At 39.7% G+C, this 20,312-nt stretch overlaps 1 protein-coding gene across 1 annotated transcript in view; it reads left to right on the plus strand.

The window, feature by feature from the left end:
- Positions 1-1,137: 1,137 nt before the first annotated feature.
- The window catches only part of edar (ectodysplasin A receptor), a 78,994-nt gene continuing 59,819 nt past the window's right edge, over positions 1,138-20,312 (plus strand). Inside the window, exon 1 of the mRNA XM_060929051.1 lies at positions 1,138-1,351. The gene's annotated coding sequence lies outside the window, so the exon portion shown is untranslated. The remainder of the gene's footprint in view (positions 1,352-20,312) is intronic.

Consider the following 20,312-nt stretch of genomic DNA (forward strand, 5'->3'; position numbering starts at 1 on the left):
TTGGCAGTCCCGCTTGTAGAGGAGCCAGGCGTTGACCACAGCAAGGGTGATGGTGTGCCAGAAGATGTACATGTACCAGCAGCGGGATTTCAGGGGGAACTTATATTTGGCTGTAAATGAGTCCAACAAATCCACACCTCCCATGTATGTGTTGTAGGTACCCACAATGTAAGGCCTTTCAACTTCAACGTAGGTCTTGTTGGCTTTGTCCAAGCGTTGAATCTTCTGCACCGGTTCTGTTCCAGCAAAGGATGACACAAGTGCGACTGCCCTGTTGTCATACCATTTGACAGCACAGATGTTGTGTTTCACCTCCACTCTGTAGTCAAAGGTTCCTCTCCCCTTCTTCTTCAAGCTCTTATCATCCTCAAGGTTGCAGTTGGGTAGGCGCACCTGCCTGGCTGTTCCCACATAATAGATTCCACGATCGAGGAACTTTTCTATCAGTGGAACAGAGGTGAAGTAGTTGTCTGCATAGATTTTGTAATTCTGCAACGTCGGGTCTTTTAGACTACACTTAGCCAGGTATGTTGTAAACTTACAACATGGCTATTTTGACTACCACACTTTCCCAGTGTTGTAAAATTACAACAAATATACAACACACTCTAATTTACATTTGAGGCATGTATTTCACAATAACCACATATGTACATGTTCTAGTCAGTGTAATGATCACCAAAAAAATATTAAAGGCATTTTACGTACTTAAATCTGACAAATCCAGTCCAATGAAAAAGTGTTGTTGCTCGGCCAAAGTTTTGCAGCTTGTGAAAGTTCGGGACCTGTGGGCCGGACTTATATACAAATGTCCTATCCGATACCATTGTGAGACTGAACAATAGGACTCAATGACTATGTTAATGTGAAAAAAACCCCCAAAACATTTATACATTTTTTAGAAAAAATAAAAATGGTGTAATTCTGCAACGTCGGGTCTTACCAGTTTAATGATTAATTTTTCATGAGAAGTGTTAATAATATACAGCAGCTATGTACTGTACTGTGTATGAGTTGTACTATTGTGACAGTCTGGAACGAGCAGAATTACACCACCAGGTGGCAGTGTGCTTTATCTCCTACTGCTCTTATCTCCTACCTGGACCAGGTTCTTTAAAGTTATGGGTGGAGATCGTCCACTCCTCCTTTTCCTCTCTTTCTCTCTCCTTTTTCTCAAGGAGGAGTTTTCATTTCCTAAGAGAAAAAAAGTCACACACGTTGCGTGGATTTAGACTTTTGAGAGTTTCTGCATGTGTTTCAGAGTTTAAAGCCTAAGACTCACAACAGTCCTGAAGAAAAGAAGACGATTTTCACACATTTGCTCACAACAAGGCTCCGTCTCCTCCTGCAGGTAAGACAATCATTTTTTTTCCCTTAAAAAAAAAAATCCCCTCTCAGGAATGCACGGGGGGGGGGGGGGGGATAGAGACAGAGAGACCACTGTGTTTAAGGAGAGCGGGGAATTTCTACTTAAATATATACATCTCATGATCCACGTTTATATCAGAACTATATTTCACAGTGAACTGTTTCTGCAACGTCAAAAAAGAAAGAAAGAAAGAAATTGCAATGATGTGCATGAAAATTTAACATTATTGATATTTGGTGATATATGATTAGATGTAATGGTTTTTGTAAATAGCATGCAAAGATGCAATAATATTTGTTTGCAAATGTTTTTGCTTTGCATTTTATTTATTGTGATGCCATTTTGATGTAAATTATACACTATCATATAAAACACCTTTCTGTAGTACATTCATAGCATGTAATATATACTTTATTACTAAAAAGATACTCATTCCATTCTTATGCATTTTTAATATTAATATACTTCACACTTTCCTGTTTCTGTCTCTTCAGTTGTTTACTTTAAAGCCTATAACAAATGGAATAAAAGTAACTGCAAGGAAAATTTGCTGTTCATTTTTTACACTCGTGATGCACTGTCTTGTCGTAAGGTTTTGGTTTTATATATATATGCTCAGTTCCTACGTTAAAAGAAGATTAAACATTACAGCAAGTCTTTTCTTCACATTTTGTTGCTTGTTAGGAAGCTGGGGTCAGAGGTCAGGGTTAGTCATGATACAGCCCCCTGGAGCAGAGAAAGTTAAAAGCTGTGCTCAGGGTGATGCTGGGGCTGAACCCCTGAGCAGTAACTCAGAGCTTTAACTGCTAAGCCAACACATGCATCAGATTAGCGTGAACAGGAAAAAAAGTGGGCATGAAAATTAATGAGATTTTACTGTTAGGTTTACATTTGATTCACTTTTATCGCCTGTTTATTGTTGTATATGATAAAAATACAAAACGCTGCATGTGAAATTAGTACAGGAGCTCAGAAGAAAGATTTTTGAGTCCTTTTTTTAACTTTTAACTGCTATTGTCAGAATTTATATGCATTGAATACTAAAAAAAAGAAAATATGGTAAATTAGCACTGTAAAAAGAAAATAAAGTGTTTGTTAAAGAGAGAGAAGAGAAATGTAAAAAATGAATTGAGTTTCTTATTTTTTAATCAGCAAAAACTCTTAGAAAAGTTCTTCAGTGGGTCAAGAAGAGTTCACTGGATAAATAAGGGATATGTATCTTCGAATACAGGGGCCTTTCTGTTGTAGGGTTCTAGAGAGACCCCTAAGATTCTAAATGTTCTTTGAAAAAATACTAATTAGTATTTAATTAGCATGAATAAAGTGCTAACAAGTGGTTTGATGAGGAGGAGGAGGATGACTCACACAATCACCAGTATAATGTCTTGCTTATTACAGAAATAAAGTTAATTCCAATAAATTAAATTCCATTCCCTGCCTATTTGAAAACAGTTTTCTACAGATTTTAAAAGAACATAATTGTTTTTTTCCCTCCTTTTTCCCTCCACCCAAGATTAGAAACCCTTAAGGGGAAAGTCCTGCTTCACAAACATGCACCTGCCTGTCTTCTTTCCTCTGATCTCACGCTCTCTCTCCCTCTCTCTCTCTCTCACACACACACACACACACACAAAAAAAAAAAAAAAAAAAAAAAACCACCTCTCTTTCCTTCTGATCTTCAAATTATAGCAGCTCAAAGGGGAACATAAATTTCTCCATCCTTTCCATTTTCTTGGGGCCTTGGGCTCTAGAAAAAGAGTGAAAGTTTGAAGATTTGGATTATGTTCATACTCAAAGTGATTTCGGAGATAGAATGTATGACTTGTGCATGTATGAATGTGTGAACATGTATAAGTGTAAACGATGTTTTGGTGACTTTTCTGCTACGTTTGTGAGCTTTACTGTGACACACACCAGGTTTCGTTCATACTGGCACTTGTTATTTACATTTGAGCATATTACACGAGTGTCATGTCAAGCATCTCGTCAATCCATTCACCGTCTGTTCTGGTTTGAGAGTCTAATGTTTAATAATTAATAGAAGTAGTCTAGGTGGAAGACCCCCCCCCCCCCCCCCCCACACACACACACACAGATAACCATACCCCCATACAACAACTCTCCACTAATTAATTACACTCATTACTTCACTAGTGTCTTTTATAACATTCCCTCAGTTTGGAGCTCACAACACAATGAGGAGATCTGCTCCAGACTCCTAAATGATTTGTTTGTTTGTTTGCTTGTTTGTTTGTTTGTAAAACTGTTATGGAGATGGGATTAATAAAATGGCCTGAATATAAAGTGCCTAAAAATGAAAGAAAAGTCTCATTTGTTCTATTAGTTTTATCTGTAGAGATATTCTAGCTGTAACTACAAAACCATGAGACAGCAACACAGTGAGATCAGTGTTTCACATTGAATCAGTGTAACATTGAAACAGTGAGACAACAGGACAGTGAGCCAGCGAGACAGTGAGCCCATGAGACATTGAGAGAGTGAGACAATGAACCAGTAAGACACTGATACAGGGGGACAGCAAGACATTGAGACAGCAAGACAGTGAGCCCATGAGACATTGAGAGAGCAAAACAGTGAGATAGTGAGACACTGAAACACTGAGACAGTGAGGCAGTACAGCAGCAAGAGAGTGAGACAGTGGAACATTGAGCCAGTGAGACAGCAAAACAGTGAGCCAGCAAGCCAGTAAGACACTGAGACAGTGAGACATTGAGACAGCAAGACAGTGACATAGTGAGTCTGTGAGGCAATGACACACTGAAACACTGAGGCAATGAGACAGCAAGACTCTGAGACTGTGAGCCAGGGAGTCCATGAGACAGTGAGACACTGAAACAACAAGACACTGAGACAGCGAGACAGCAAAACAGTGAGAGAGTGAGCCCATGAGACAGTTACCCCATGAGGCAGTGAGAGAGCAAAACAGTGAGCTAGTGAGACAGCAAGACAATGAAACTGTGAGACAGTGAGACACTGAAACACAGACAGTGAAACAGTGAGACTGTGAGCCCATGAGACAGTGAGACATTGAAACAGTCAGACTGTGAGACAGTGAGACATTTAAACAGTAAAACAGCAAGACAGTGAGCCCGTGAGCCCTTGAGACAGTAAGACAGTGAGACATTGAGACTGTGAGACAGTGAGACACTAAAACATTGAGACAGTGGGACAGTGAGACAATGAGACAGCAAGACAGAGACAGCAAGACAGTGAGACAGTGAGCCCATGAGACAGTAAGATAGGGAGGCATTGAGACAGCAAGACAATGAGACAGTGAGACCATGAGACAGTGAAACTGTAAGACACTGAGACAGTGGGCCCATGAGAAAGTGAGACATTAAGGCAGCAGGACAGCAAGCCAGTGAGACAGAGACATTGAGACACTTAGAGAGACATCAAGACAGCAGGACATTAAGACTGAGAGAGTGAACCTGTGAGACACAGACAGTGAGCCCATGAGACAGTGCGACACTGAGATACTGAGATAGCAAGACAGCAAGCCAATGAGACAGAGAAATAGTGAGACATTGAGATCGCAAAACAGTGAGACAATGAGACTGAGAGACAGTAAGCCAGTGAGACCAAGAGCCCATGAAACAGTGAGACAGCAAGACACTGAGACAGTGAGACATTGAGATAGCAAGACAGCAAGACAATTTGAATGAGACAGTGAACCAATGAGCCAGAGAGCCCAAGAGACACTGAAACACTTAGGCAGTGATACAGTGAGACATTGATACAGCAAAACAGTAAGACAGTGAGCCCATGAGACAGCGAGTCCAGGAGGCACTAAGACAATGAGACATTGAGACAGCAAAACAGTGAGCCTGTGAGACAGTGAGACACTGAAACACAGACAGTGAGACTTTGAGACAACAAGACATTGAGGCAGTGAGCCTATGAGACAGTAAGACACTGAAACACTGGGATTGTGAGACACAGACATTGAGACAGCAAAACAGTGACACAGTGAACCTGTGACACAGTGAGCCCATGAGACACAGTGATCCCATGAGACCCTGAAACATTGAGACAGTGAGACACTGAGACAGTGAGCCCATGAGACAGCAAGACAGTGGGCCCATGAGACAGAAAGATAGTGAGACATTGAGACAGCAAGGCAATGAGCCAGTGAGACCATAAGACAGTGAAACAGCAAGCCAGTGAGCTCATGAAACAGTGAGACATTAAGGCAGCAAGACAGCAAGCCAGTAAGATACTGAAACACAGACAGTGAGATATTGAGCCAGTGAGACAGAGAGAAATCAAGACAGCAGGACATTGAAACAGTGAGCCTGTGAGACAATGGGACAGGGAGACAGTGAGCCCATGAAACAGTGAGACACTGAAATACTGAGACAGCAAGACAGCAAGCCCATGAGACAGTGAAAGAGTGATACATTGAGATAGCAAAACAGTGAGACAATGAGACTCTGAGCCAGTGAGACCAAGAGCCCATGAGACAGTGACAACCCTGAGACAGCAAGACATTGAGATATTGAGACAGCAAGACAGTGAGATAGTTTGACTGAGCCAGTGAGCCCATGAGACATTGAGACACCAAGACAGTAAGACAGTGAGCCCATGAGACAGTGAGACACTGAAACACTGAGACAGCAAGACTGTGAGACATTGAGCCTGTGAGACAGTGAGACACTGAAATGCTGGGACAGTGAGGCAGCAAAACAGTGAGACAGGGACTGTGAGCCAGTGAGACAGGGTGCTCATGAGACACTGAGCCATTGAAACCGCAAGACAGTGAGACTGTGAGGCTATGAGACTGTGAGTCCCTGAAACACTGAGACAGCAAGTGAGACATTGAGGCAGTGAGACTGTGAACCCATGAGATAGTGAGACACTGAAACACTGAGATCCTGAGACAGTGAGACATCGAGAATCTTGAATGGGTTTGAATAATGTCCACAGAGTTGAGAAAGATTTCAGTGAGTGTCTATGGAGTTTACGCTTCACTCACGCACACAATAAACAAATTAAAACAGAGCAGTGTAGCATGGGAGCTGGAATCTAATACTTCACTTACCTGCTTCTAAAATGTGAACTGAGATTCTTTTTAAACGGCACGTGACGTGATTAATGCTTACATGTGATGTACCTGTAGAGAAAACTGGAACCTGTGTGGGGTTAAAATGGGAGTGCTGGTCTGTGTGTGAAGAGAAAGAAGCCTTTACTAGTCACATATACATTACAGCGCAGTAAGATTCGAATACAGAGCCCAGATAAAATATTTATCAGTGTGTGTTTTATAGTGTGATAGACTTGTGTCAGACTGTTAATGTGTGTTAGATCAGTGTTATTGTGATCTCATGGTGTAATGCACCTGAACAGATCTCCTCAGTGATCAGGTGTGCAGGTGTGTTAAAGCTTTCACTCCTCTGTATGCGTCTGAGTGTTTAACCAATCATAAAAAGGCCTCTCGCCTATACAGCTAGGGTTACAGTGGGGGGCTAGTCCTCATCCTGTAACCATGACTTCCCTACTCGCATCTGTATTGCAGCTTGCCTTGCCAGTAGCTACCATTTTTATGATGGTCTTTGGTATGACCCAACCACAAATAGAACTCACAATCTCCCGGTCAAGAGGCGGACACACTAACCACTAGGCCAACTCACGGTTTAACCAATGGATGTGTTTTATTACTGCTGTTCTGTTATTCTGCAGTGTTTCTCACTCCTGATGTTACTGCCAAAGACAGGTGATGTGAGCTTGTAGATTTTTTTTAGCTCAGTGCTGTTTTTGGTATCTATCTATCTATCTATCTATCTATCTATCTATCTATCTATCTATCTATCCTTGAAGGAGAAACAGAGGTGAACATGAAAATGTCAGCAATATCTGGATTTATGTGTTTAAAGGGCAGGAGGATTAAATTCCAGCCTTCTACTATCAATCTTTTTCTTTCTTCTTCCTCCGACTCCCTCCATTCTGTCGCCACAGGAGATAAACGCATAGCCCTGAGTCAACATAGGGATGTGTGTGTGTGTGTGTGTGTGTGTGTGTGTGTGTGTGTGTGTGTGTGATGAAAGACATCTCTGCGTCTCTCTCTCTCAGAAAAGGACAAATCAAAGCAGAAGTCGGAGCCTGAAGGAGGATTTATTTACCTTTTTCATCTTTCACTCTGAGATTGTTGCTCACAAAACGAAAGGATGACAGAAGCTGTAATTAAAATCATTTAAAGATAAAACAAGGTGAAGATGAAGATGAAGGGGGAAATAGCCAAACAGTGTCTTTTCTCACCGTTGATATTTGAAGGATGGAGATGCGATAACACTAAAAACCCAATGACTAATGACTACATGATAGAGACAGTGGTGCTTGAAAGTTTGTGAACCCTTTAGAATTTTCTATATTTCTGTATAAATATGACCTAAAACATCATCAGATTTTCACACAAGTCCTAAAAGTAGATAAAGAGAACCCAGTTAAACAAATGAGACAAAAAATTATACTTGGTCATTTATTTATTGAGGAAAATGATCCAATATTACATATCTGTGAGTGGCAAAAGTATGTGAACCTCTAGGATTAGCAGTTAATTTGAAGGTGAAATTAGAGTCAGGTGTTTTCAATCAATGGGATGATAATCAAGTGTGAGTGGGCACCCTGTTTTATTTAAAGAACAGGGATCTATCAAAGTCTGATCTTCACAACACGTGTTTGTGGAAGTGTATCATGGCACGAACAAAGGAGACTTCTGAGGACCTCAGAAAAAGCGTTGTTGATGCTCATCAGGCTGGAAAGGTTACAAAACCATCTCCAAAGAGTTTGGACTCCACCAATCCACAGTCAGACAGATTGTGTACAAATGGAGGAAATTCAAGACCCTTGTTACCCTCCCCAGGAGTGGTCGACCAACAAAGATCACTCCAAGAGCAAGGTGTGTAATAGTCAGCGAGGTCACAAAGGACCCCAGGGTAACACCTAAGCAACCGAAAACCTCTCTCACATTGGCTAATATTAATGTTCATGAGTCCACCATCAGGAGAACACTGAACAATAGTGTGCATGGCAGGGTTGCAAGAAGAAAGCCACTGCTCTCCAAAAAGAACATTGCTGCTCGTCTGCAGTTTGCTAAAGATCACATGGACAAGCCAGAAGGCTATTGGAAAAATGTTTTGTGGACAAATGAGATCGAAATAGAACTTTTTGGTTTAAATGAGAAGTGTTATGTTTGGAGAAAGGAAAACACTGCATTCCAGCATAAGAACCTTATCCCATTTGTGAAACATGGTGGTGGTAGTATCATGGTTTGGGCCTGTTTTGCTGCATCTGGGCCAGGACGGCTTGCCATCATTGATGGAACAATGAATTCTGAATTATACCAGCGAATTCTAAAGGAAACTGTCAGGACATCTGTCCATGAACTGAATCTCAAGAGAAGGTGGGTCATGCAGCAAGACAACAACCCTAAGCACACAAGTCATTCTACCAAAGAATGGTTAAAGAATAAAGTTAATATGTTTTGGAATGGCCAAGTCAAAGTCCTGACCTTAATCTAATTGAAATGTGGAAGGACCTGAAGTGAGCGGTTCGTGTGAGGAATCCCACCAACATCTCAGAGCTGAAGCTGTTCTGTATGATGGAATGGGCTAAAATTCCTCCAACCCAGTGTGCAGGACTGGTCAACAGTTACCGGAAATGTTTAATTGCAGTTATTGCTGCACAAGGGGATCACACCAGATACTGAAAGCAAAGGTTCACATACTTTTGCCACTCACAGATATGTAATATTGGATCATTTTCCTCAGTAAATAAATGACCAAGTATAATATTTTTGTCTTATTTGTTTAATTGGGTTCTCTTTATCTACTTTTAGGACTTGTGTGAAAATCTGATGTTTTAGGTCATATTTATGCAGAAACATAGAAAATTCTAAAGGGTTCACAAACTTTCAAGCACCACTGTAGATAGATAGATAGATAGATAGATAGATAGATAGATAGATAGATAGATAGAGTTGTGGTCAGAAGTTTACATACAGTGATACCAAGGTCATCTTAGATATGAATGTCAGGGCAATATTTGGGCTTTCACTAGTTTATTTGAACTGTTCTTTTTCTGTGGCAGAATGATTGTACAGCATACAACTTTAATAAAAAAAAAACACTAGAATTTGGTGCACAAATTTTAATTTTCTTTGAGTTTTCTGAAATCAACACAGGGTCAAAATTATACATGCAGGGTCAAAAATTTATATATACAAATTTACATACATTTACATTACAACTGCGGAATATCTCTTGGAGCCATTTCTAAACAACTGCAAATTCCAAGATCAGTTTAAAACAATTGTATCCAAGTTATTGTGAGGTGTAGTCACTTTGCCAAGCCACTTTGCTTCAAGAAAACCCGAACTATCACCCTCAGCTGAAAGGAAATTGGTTTGGATGGTCAGGAACAACCTGGGAACCACCATGGCACAGCCCTGACATGAATTGGAAGCTGATGGATCACTGTCTACAGTTCAGTGAGTTTTATATCACCACGGACTAAGAGGCTGCTATCCAAGAAATAACCCCCGCTCCAAAATTGACACCTTCAAGCTTAACTAAAGTTTGAAGCTGACCACACAGACAAAGAAAAAGCCTTCTGGAGGAAAGCTGTATGGTCAGATGAGACAAAGATTGAGTTGTTTGGCCACAGTGATCACCATGTACCAACTGGTGGAAGTAGGATCATCATGCTCTGGGGCTGTTTTGCTGCCAGTGGAATTGGCTCATTGCACAAAGTGGATGGAATAATGAAGAAGGAGGACTACCTCAGAATTCTTCAGCATAAACAATCAGAAACTTGCATATGCATATGACAGAACAATGAACCCAAACACGCATCAGAGCTGGTTGTGGAGAATAAAGCAGGCTAACATTAAGCTGACTTCAAGCTGACAAGTCCTGTCTTCAACCCTATTGAAAACATATAGCCTTATAAGTTAAGTCCATGCCAAGAAAAAAAAAATTAATTGTACTCTACCAATTCTACTATGAAGAGTCATGAAATATCCAACTAGAATTCTGCCAGAAGCTTGCTCATAGAGAAACAAAAATGTTTGGTCAAGCTGAATCTTGCAAAGAGACATTTTACCCAAATATTAGGTGTGCTGTATGTATAATTTTGACTCGTGCTGATTTCAGAAAACCCAAAGAAAATTAAAATTTGTGCACAAATTCTAGTGTTTTTTTTATTATTAAAATTGTATGTTGTACATTCTGCCACAGAAAAAGAACAATTCAAAGAAATTAGTGAAAGCCCAAATATTGCCATGACATTCATATCCAAGATGACATTTATATCATCCACAACTGTAGATAGATACAACCCCGATTCCAAAAAAGTTGGGACAAAGTACAAATTGTAAATTAAAACGGAAGGCAATAATTTACAAATTTCAAAAACTGATATTGTATTCACAATAGAACATAGACAACATATCAAATGTCGAAAGTGAGACATTTTGAAATTTCATGCCAAATATTGGCTCATTTGAAATTTCATGACGGCAACACATCTCAAAAAAGTTGGGACAGGGGCAATAAGAGGCTGGAAAAGTTAAAGGTACAAAAAAGGAACAGCTGGAGGACCAAATTGCAACTCATTAGGTCAATTGGCAATAGGTCATTAACATGACCGGGTATAAAAAGAGCATCTTGGAGTGGCAGCGGCTCTCAGAAGTAAAGATCGGAAGAGGATCACCAATCCCCCTAATTCTGCACCGACAAATAGTGGAGCAACATCAGAAAGGAGTTCGACAGTGTAAAATTGCAAAGAGTTTGAACATATCATCATCTACAGTGCATATCATCATCAAAAGATTCAGAGAATCTGGAAGAATCTCTGTGTGTAAGGGTCAAGGCCGGAAAACCATACTGGGTGCCCGTGATCTTCGGGCCCTTAGACGGCACTGCATCACATACAGGCATGCTTCTGTATTGGAAATCACAAAATGGGCTCAGGAATATTTCCAGAGAACATTATCTGTGAACACAATTCACCGTGCCATCCGCCGTTGCCAGCTAAAACTCTATAGTTCAAAGAAGAAGCCGTATCTAAACATGATCCAGAAGCGCAGACGTCTTCTCTGGGCCAAGGCTCATTTAAAATGGACTGTGGCAAAGTGGAAAACTGTTCTGTGGTCAGACGAATCAAAATTTGAAGTTCTTTATGGAAATCAGGGACGCCGTGTCATTCGGACTAAAGAGGAGAAGGACAACCCAAGTTGTTATCAGCGCTCAGTTCAGAAGCCTGCATCTCTGATGGTATGGGGTTGCATTAGTGCGTGTGGCATGGGCAGCTTACACATCTGGAAAGACACCATCAATGCTGAAAGGTATATCCAGGTTCTAGAGCAACATATGCTCCCATCCAGACGACGTCTCTTTCAGGGAAGACTTTGCATTTTCCAACATGGCAATGCCAAACCACATACTGCATCAATTACAGCATCATGGCTGCGTAGAAGAAGGGTCCGGGTACTGAACTGGCCAGCCTGCAGTCCAGATCTTTCACCCATAGAAAACATTTGGCGTATCATAAAACGGAAGATATGACAAAAAAGACCTAAGACAGTTGAGCAACTAGAATCCTACATTAGACAAGAATGGGTTAACATTCCTATCCCTAAACTTGAGCAACTTGTCTCCTCAGTCCCCAGACGTTTACAGACTGTTGTAAAGAGAAAAGGGGATGTCTCACAGTGGTAAACATGGCCTTGTCCCAACTTTTTTGAGATGTGTTGTTGTCATGAAATTTAAAATCACCTAATTTTTCTCTTTAAATGATAAATTTTCTCAGTTTAAACATTTGATATGTCATATATGTTCTATTCTGAATAAAATATGGAATTTTGAAACTTCCACATCATTGCATTCCGTTTTTATTTACAATTTCTACTTTGTCCCAACTTTTTTGGAATCAGGGTTGTAGATAGATAGATAGATAGAGAGAGAAACAGTTAGATGTAGAGTGATAGAGTAAAAGAGAGACAGACAGAGTCTGCTTTATGAATAAATGTAAATAGATAGATAACATCTATCTATCTATCTATCTATCTATCTATCTATCTATCTATATAGATAGATCTATCTATGCTTGTCTCTATTTATTTCTCTCTATCGCTTTGTTTCTGTGTATCTGTATTAATATTGTGAGCTTTACCTCTATAATGAGTGTACATAAATATAAAAATATACTTATATTAAAAGTGAGATGATGTGAATTAAAGGATGTGTAACACTGCTGTGTGTTTTCATAAAGAATGTAAAGAGAAATCTCTGCATGAGTAATCACATTTACATTTGATTTGGTTTTTATGCTGAGCTCAACTCTTCACCTCTGTGTGTCACTGAGGCTCGAGGCGAAACCCACAAACCTCCAACATGCTAAATATGAGGAGATCATTCTGACCTGCCAAATATCAGTTTCTTTCTCTGTTTACATTCACCTTTTTAACAGGAGATCTTTTCTGTGTAAATCAGGGTAGAGTGCACACACACAAGGTTGATCTCCAATCTGGCTTGCTAATGGTGGGAAGTTATAAAGCACTTTATTTTAATGAATTTCTGATTGAAGGAACAAACAGTCTGTAAACATCCAGGCAGTTCTTTTTAGCTTTCATGTTTTATAAATAGGTTTAATAGGTGTTTGTTTTCTTAGTGGGTGCCATAGGGACCATGTGTTGATCATTTCCTGAGAATGGTCTCAGGATTAAGAGCGGATATAAAACAGTAAAACTACTGATCCATCACTAAACAAAACTAATCCTCTTTAAGAACATAAATGATGCGGTCTATAAAGCACATTGTTTTGTAGGGGAAACACTTTCAGTGACCTCAAAAACCTCTGCAATTTGGCTTCGAGGACCCTAATTTAGCATGATTTTGCAAACAACTGAAGGAAGGGAGAAAAAAAACAGGAAAAGAATCGCAGCTCCACTTAATCATGATGCTTGTTTAATTTCCCCACTGATCACTGTGCTGTCACAAGTCATTTCCTAATTACACCAAAAGTAACGGAGGGATATTAAGTGATTTTCCTGCTTGATGGAAAACATTTGCTTTGAATCAAATATCAGGAAAATGGTACGGGATTATATCTCTCTCTCTCACTCACACACATAAAATCATGAAAGATATAGATGAAAGGGGGGAACCTTTCAGACATCATCAGATGTTGAGATGTGAAAGCACAGCCCTGTCTCTCTTGAAGCTAATTCACAGCAGGCCCATTTCCTCACTATAAATACCATCAATGATCAGACAATTGTCTTTTAATTTGCTCTCAACTACCTTTTCACTATAAAAAGCCTCATAAGTTTAAATAAACATGGACACAACTGTCAAACTCAGTGTCTATTTGTAGAAATTGACCATTAGATCTGTAGAAAGAAAACATCCAACAATGCAAATATACATAAAGAACCAAGAGTTGGGACAAAAATGTAAAAAAAAAAAAAAAAAGTTTTATAAAAATAAATGAGTAAAGTAACTAACTAGATTTGGAGACTTACAGTGAGGGTTTAGGCTTCAATATTTAGCTGTGGAAAGTTCCTGGTATTCAGAGTGGGGTTACACACGAAACACTTAGACAATTCATTTAAGTTTCACACTGAGATAATTAAAAATAACCTACAGGTAAAATTTGAGTTTTTTTGAGTAAAAGTGTCCGAGACCACCACCTTTAAACACAAGTGAAAAAGGACCAAAGGAAGAAGAAAGTGTTTTTTTTTTATGTTGTTTTAAAATTAAAAATTATTTTAAAAATAAAAAGACTAATATGATGATTTATGAATGAGAAGCAGGTGAGCACTTTAACTCTAATAAGAGTCTTGTATGTTGCTAATATACTACTGCGTGAATAGTTCTAATTGTAATGATCACATTAAATCACTGGTTTCACTGAATATAATGACTTCCACACTCATTAAACAGCAGCACATAGAATAGCACTTGATCCAGTGAACCTTGTTATTTTTCCATAAAACTCAAACTATTCACTGTAAGTAATCTTAAAAAAGTTCTTATTATACACAACTGAAGAAATTTTCACTTACTTATAACGTTTCAATGTCTTTCTTAGCTGACATCTTGATCACATTCTAACACTTGGCGTCTCTGGCCACCGCTGAATGGTACACATGACCTAGAAATTTAGCTGATTTCTAGGTCACATGCACCATCCAGCAGTGGCCAAAGATGCCAAGCATTAGATGTGATCAAGATGTCAGCTAAGAAAGACATCGAAACGTCATAAGTAAGTGAAAATTTCTTCAGTTGTGTTTAAGATTAGTTATCAACCAGCTGGATGAAACTTTGAGATTATTCATTGTAAGATGCCATGTCCTCTACTTGAAATTTTTTATAGACTTACAATTAATTAATTAATTAATTAATTAATTTGTGTCATATTTATGCTTTTAATATAAGATGACATTCCATATTTTTAGTGCATTTTCAACCCAAAAAAGTCAACCCGGACCTCATTTCCACCTGGTTGTTTCATGTGTCTTCATGATTATATCTGGATCAGGATTATCCAGATACAGAAATAGTTTTTGTAAAATATAAAACAGATTTAAATGTGTTCCCTCAGACCACCTCAGAAGAAAGTCTGAGACACATTTCATCCAAATGCTGTACAAGTATAAATACATCCATCTCTCCAAAACACAGTCGACAGCCAAAACCGCTCCCACGCTCAATACTCGGTACAGAAACACACATGATCCATGACTGCTGATGGTCACTATTTTTCATTCATCAACCATCGTTCAGTTGGTGGTCAGGTATTGAGCTGATTTGCATGTTAGACACAATGCTAACTAGAAACACATTAGGATTAAAGTTTGTGGATAACATTTTATCTGGATACAAAACACAGGAAGTGACCAGGTGTAAATGGGGTCTAAATTGTCAAGAACACAAAATATCCAAAAACATAAAACAGTTCAGTGAAGTAATATTAAACCTTCACAAACAGTCAACAATGAACAGTAGCACAAATTCGATCCAGAAAGTTCTTTAATAAAAACTAGATCAGTAAAGTAACACTGACCCTGTAAAAATGGCCAATAATGCAAATTAGCTTTGGAAAACAATTAATAATGAAAACTAGCCCTGCAAAAATGAAGATTAATGGACAAGAGCCCAAATTAAATCCATATTGTACCATGAAAAACTTAAAATACACCAATAAAACATTTTTCATGTGGCGTAAGCCATTTAAAAATAGGCAACAGTGTTAATTAGTTCTATAAAAATGAACACAAATTAGTGCCACTATAAAAATAGCCAATAATGCAAATCAGCGCTGTAAAATTAACCAGTAATGTGTACCTAAACTTTTTTTTAGCACTGATTAAAAATGTTAATTACATCTGTAAATAAACTCAAACAAACAAACAAACAAACAAACACCTGGCATAATATTAAATCTGTAAATTAGTACAAGCACTTTAACAATGCTCCAATAAAATGAATTATGTCCATAAACACTGTGCACCAGTCATCCTGTGCACACAGCCAGTATTGTGAATGTGATATGTAAAGTACTACAATCCTCGTAAGGCAGGTTACTGAGGCCAATAGAAACAGGTAACCAGTAAGTTGCCCAGCAAAAAATGTGTACTATGAATTAACTATTAATTATTAAGTATGCATTACATGAATTAGCCATGTAAAATAAGCAAATTACATGAATTTCTAAAGTACCTTTAGTCTTGTAGGACCTATTAATTAACACTAGCACTGTAGCAATGGCTAATTAGCTCAATAGAAATTTGTCTTATAGAAATGGTCAATAATGTGGTCAAAAATAGCCCCATAATATTAACCAATAATGTGAATTTGCAAATTATCTTTATTTCTGTAGTACTGGTTAATAGTGCTAGTATTGTAAAATTGCACTAGTAAAAAATTAATTAGCACAATAGCAACAGCAACTGAGATGTGAGAAAATGAGCCAAACTTGATTCATAAATACCACCATGAAATGCCCTGTTGTGTAAATACAACACTGCGAACTTTAAATGGCAATAAATTCTCTTCCTGCTTAAGTCGGTCCGACGGATTGTAATAATACCTCCATGTGTAATCCATCCCCTAGGAATAGATATTTCAGGCTTGTTAATGATAAGGGTAATGATACTTCTGTGTATTTATCTTAGATTATGTGGCTGTTAGAAGATTAATAACCCTGTGGTCGCTTTTCAAATGGAGGCGAGTCCTGGCAAAGTCCTGGAGTGCGATGAAAAGCTTCTTGTGTGTGGATTCGTTTAGTCTGAGAAATGAGCGACGGCGGCTCGGAGGTGAAAAGGCATTTGGCAAGACTTTGTATTTCCTGAAGAAAAGAACTTTTTTTTCCCCTCCCTGCAAAGATTTCCGCTACACTGATTAAACAGTGCCGAAGGGGCTCCAGTAGATGAAGATTTGCACAATTAAGTTAATTTAAATCTCAGGAGCAGCATTTCCTCCAAAACACAGAAAGTACTATTTTCTGATTATCACATAATAATAGGCTGTCATTTCATCTGCCAAGTGAGAGGTTGACTTTATAAATTGCCCCCAGATCCACACAGGGATCATAGAATCCTTTAGAATGATTCCCTAAGGTCCTTTAGCTAATTATAGTAAGTAGCTAATATACAGACAAACATGTGACCACTTTATTTCCAAACTGAAAATGTAAAGCCAACATTTCCTGCACACTACTTTGGTAATTCATTTGATTCACTGCAAATGATTCACAGCTTCTGAAGACACTAATAAATCAAGAACACACTATTGGACCAAATAAATCACAAATGCAAAATTAATATGATGATTAAATAAATAAGAAACAATACACACATTAAAGCCCTTTCCATAAACATGACATGTCAATGATCTGGACTGGAAAACACTTCAGTCATCATATTTTGTTATTGTATTTAAGTACTATTTTGGAAGATCTGTATTTTACGCAACCAACTATTTTTTTTACCTTCAAAGTACCAATTACAAATCTCAAATGGCAGGACATTTTTCTTAGTAAGATTTTCATTGTTGTTGTTTTGCTGGAGTTACCAAATCATACAGGATGAGGAGTCTCATTTGCCTGCCACATAAAAATTAAATAGCCTTTAAATTTCAAATTATGTAAAAACAGTTACTAGAAGTTTGGTAAATTATCAAGTTAAATTAGCTAGCTAGTTTAATTCTGCAAATTAACTTGCTAAATAAATAGCAAGTGAGTTTTGTTTTCATTACTAATGTGACTTAGCACTCATGACAAGGGGCGTAGCACCAAATTCTGGGCCCTATGCACAAGCAGTGGCCATGGGCCCCAAAAAAAGCTCAGCAGTTAACAATGCTGAAAGTATCTAACAACTTTTAATGTAGGCTATTTGCTTTCACATTTGGGCTCACCTTTCTTGGGAAAGAAGTTTGTGAGCAGTTGCTTTCCCTCATTTCTTTTCTTGTCTCTTTCCTGCCTCTCTTTTTGTTTCTGAAAACCAGATTTTGTTTTCTTGTGCATCATCTTCCATAGCACAGATAGCCCACAATGCGCAGTACTGCTTCAGCAGAATGAATGTTACGTTAAATACACCTAGTTAAAAAGCCCGGTGAAAGCAGACTAAAACATTTCGTGCAAAGGGTGGGGGGGGCCTGTCCTCAGACACTATATGTAGGCAAGGACACACAATTCAATCCATTAATCAAACAATTTATTTACCCAAAACATTATATTTACATTAGTTAGCAACATATATTGTGATCTTTAAATGGTATTGATATTTAAAGGAAAATAAAATTACAGACTCCTCAAGGGCCCTCCCCCCACTTGGGGCCCTGGTAACTCAGTCCCCCTTTCCCCCCACTACGACGCCCCTGCTCATGACAAAAGCAGTATTAAATATGAGCTAACCTGCAATCCAACTTCAAGGTTTGTATGAGTTAGGAGAATATGTTTTTGCATGACTGACTGATTAGTGATCTCGCTGGCCATGCAGAGTTGCACATGTGCTCAAAAACAAAATATGCACTAAATTTGTTTTAGATTTCTTTAACTGTTTGACATGAATGTAGATGAAAGTAGAAGAAGCCTTTATTTGTCATGTGTACACTGAAATACAGTGAAATTCCTCCTCTGCATTTAACCCATCTGAAGCAGTGAACACACATGCACACACAAGTGAGCAATGAACACACACATATCCAGAGCATTGGGCAGCTAAGCAACAGCACCCAGGGAGCAGTTGGAGGTTAGGTGCCTTGCTCAAGGGCACTTCAGCCATGATGCAGAGGGAGAGGAAAGTGCTATGTATTCACTCAACTCACCTCACATTTTTCCTGCCAGTCCTGAGAATCAAACTGGCAACCCTTTGGGCCCAAGCCTGCTTCTCTGACCTTTAGGCCATGACTGCCCCCATGGCCTGATTATCAGAGGTGCCAACATCTACAGCATTATGACACCATTTTTGACTCACTGCTACAGCAACATGGGAGATGCCCGAAAAATACACTTCCCTGTTATGTCAGTTAAAACTACAGCCAATAAAATGTAATTGGTAGAAAAGGCAATTCACTGAAGGGGGAAAAGTCTGGGGCATAAAGTCTTTGCTTCCAGGAGAGGTTACATTAAAATAAATAAATTTTAAAAAGTGTCACTCTTTTGATGGCTAGTTCTTAAGGTTTACTAAACAATAAAAAGAATTTTAAAAACCCACTCATCTCACTCACTCATTTTCATCTGCTTATCCGTGGCCGGGTCGCGGAGGCAGCAGTCTGAGCATGGAAGCCCAAACTTCCCTCTCCCCAGACACCTCGGCCAGCTCCTCGGGAAGAACACCGAGGTGTTCCCAGGCCAGCCGAGAGACATAGTCCCTCCAACGTGTCCTGGGTCTTCCCTGGGGCCTCCACCCAGGGGGACATGCCTGGAACACCTCCCCAGGGAGGCGTCCAGGAGGCATCCAAAAGAGATGCCCGAGCCACCTCAGCTGATTCCTCTCGATGTGGAGGAGCAGCGGCTCTACTCCGAGCTCCTCCCGAGTGAGGGTGAGAAGCACAGTATCTCTAAGGGAGCACCCAGCCACCCTGTGAAGGAAACTCATTTCGGCCACTTGTATCCACGATCTTGTTCTTTCAGTCATTACCCAAAGCTCATGACCATAGGTGAGAGTCGGAACGTAGATCAACCGGTAAATCGAGAGCTTCGCCTTTTGGCTCAGCTCCTTCTTCACCACGACGGACCGGTAAAGTGACCGCATCACTGCGGAGGCTGCACCGATCCGCCTGTCGATCTCACGCTCCATCCTTCCCTCACTCGTGAGCAAGATCCCAAGATACTTAAACTCCTCCACTTGAGGCAGGATTTCTCCACCAACCTGGAGAGGACAAGCCACGCTTTTCCGGTCGAGAACCATGACCTCAGACTTGGAGGTGCTGATTCTCATCCCAGCCACTTCACACTTGACTGCAAACTGCCCCAGTGCATGCTGAAGGTCCTGGTTTGAAGAAGCCAACAGGGCAACATCATCCGCAAAAAGCAGAGAAGAAATTCTGTGGTTCTCAAACAGGATTCCCTCTGGCCCCTGGCTGCGCCTAGAAATTCTGTCCATAAAAATTATGAACAGAACCGGTGACAAAGGGCAGCCCTGCCGGAGTCCAACATGCACTGGGAACAGGTCTGACTTACTGCCGGCAATGCGAACCAGACTCCTGCTCCATTTGTACAGGGACTGGACAGCCCTTAGCAAAGAGCCCCGAACCCCATACTCCCGAAGCACCCCCTACAGGATACCATGAGGGACACTGTCGCATGCCTTCTCCAGATCCACAAAGCACATGTGGACTGGTTGGGCAAACTCCCATGAACCCTTGAGCACACTATGAAGGGTATAGAGCTGGTCCAGTGTTCCATGACCAGGACGAAA

Source organism: Neoarius graeffei, chromosome 9 (assembly GCF_027579695.1).
Source record: "Neoarius graeffei isolate fNeoGra1 chromosome 9, fNeoGra1.pri, whole genome shotgun sequence".
Taxonomy (NCBI): domain Eukaryota; kingdom Metazoa; phylum Chordata; class Actinopteri; order Siluriformes; family Ariidae; genus Neoarius; species Neoarius graeffei.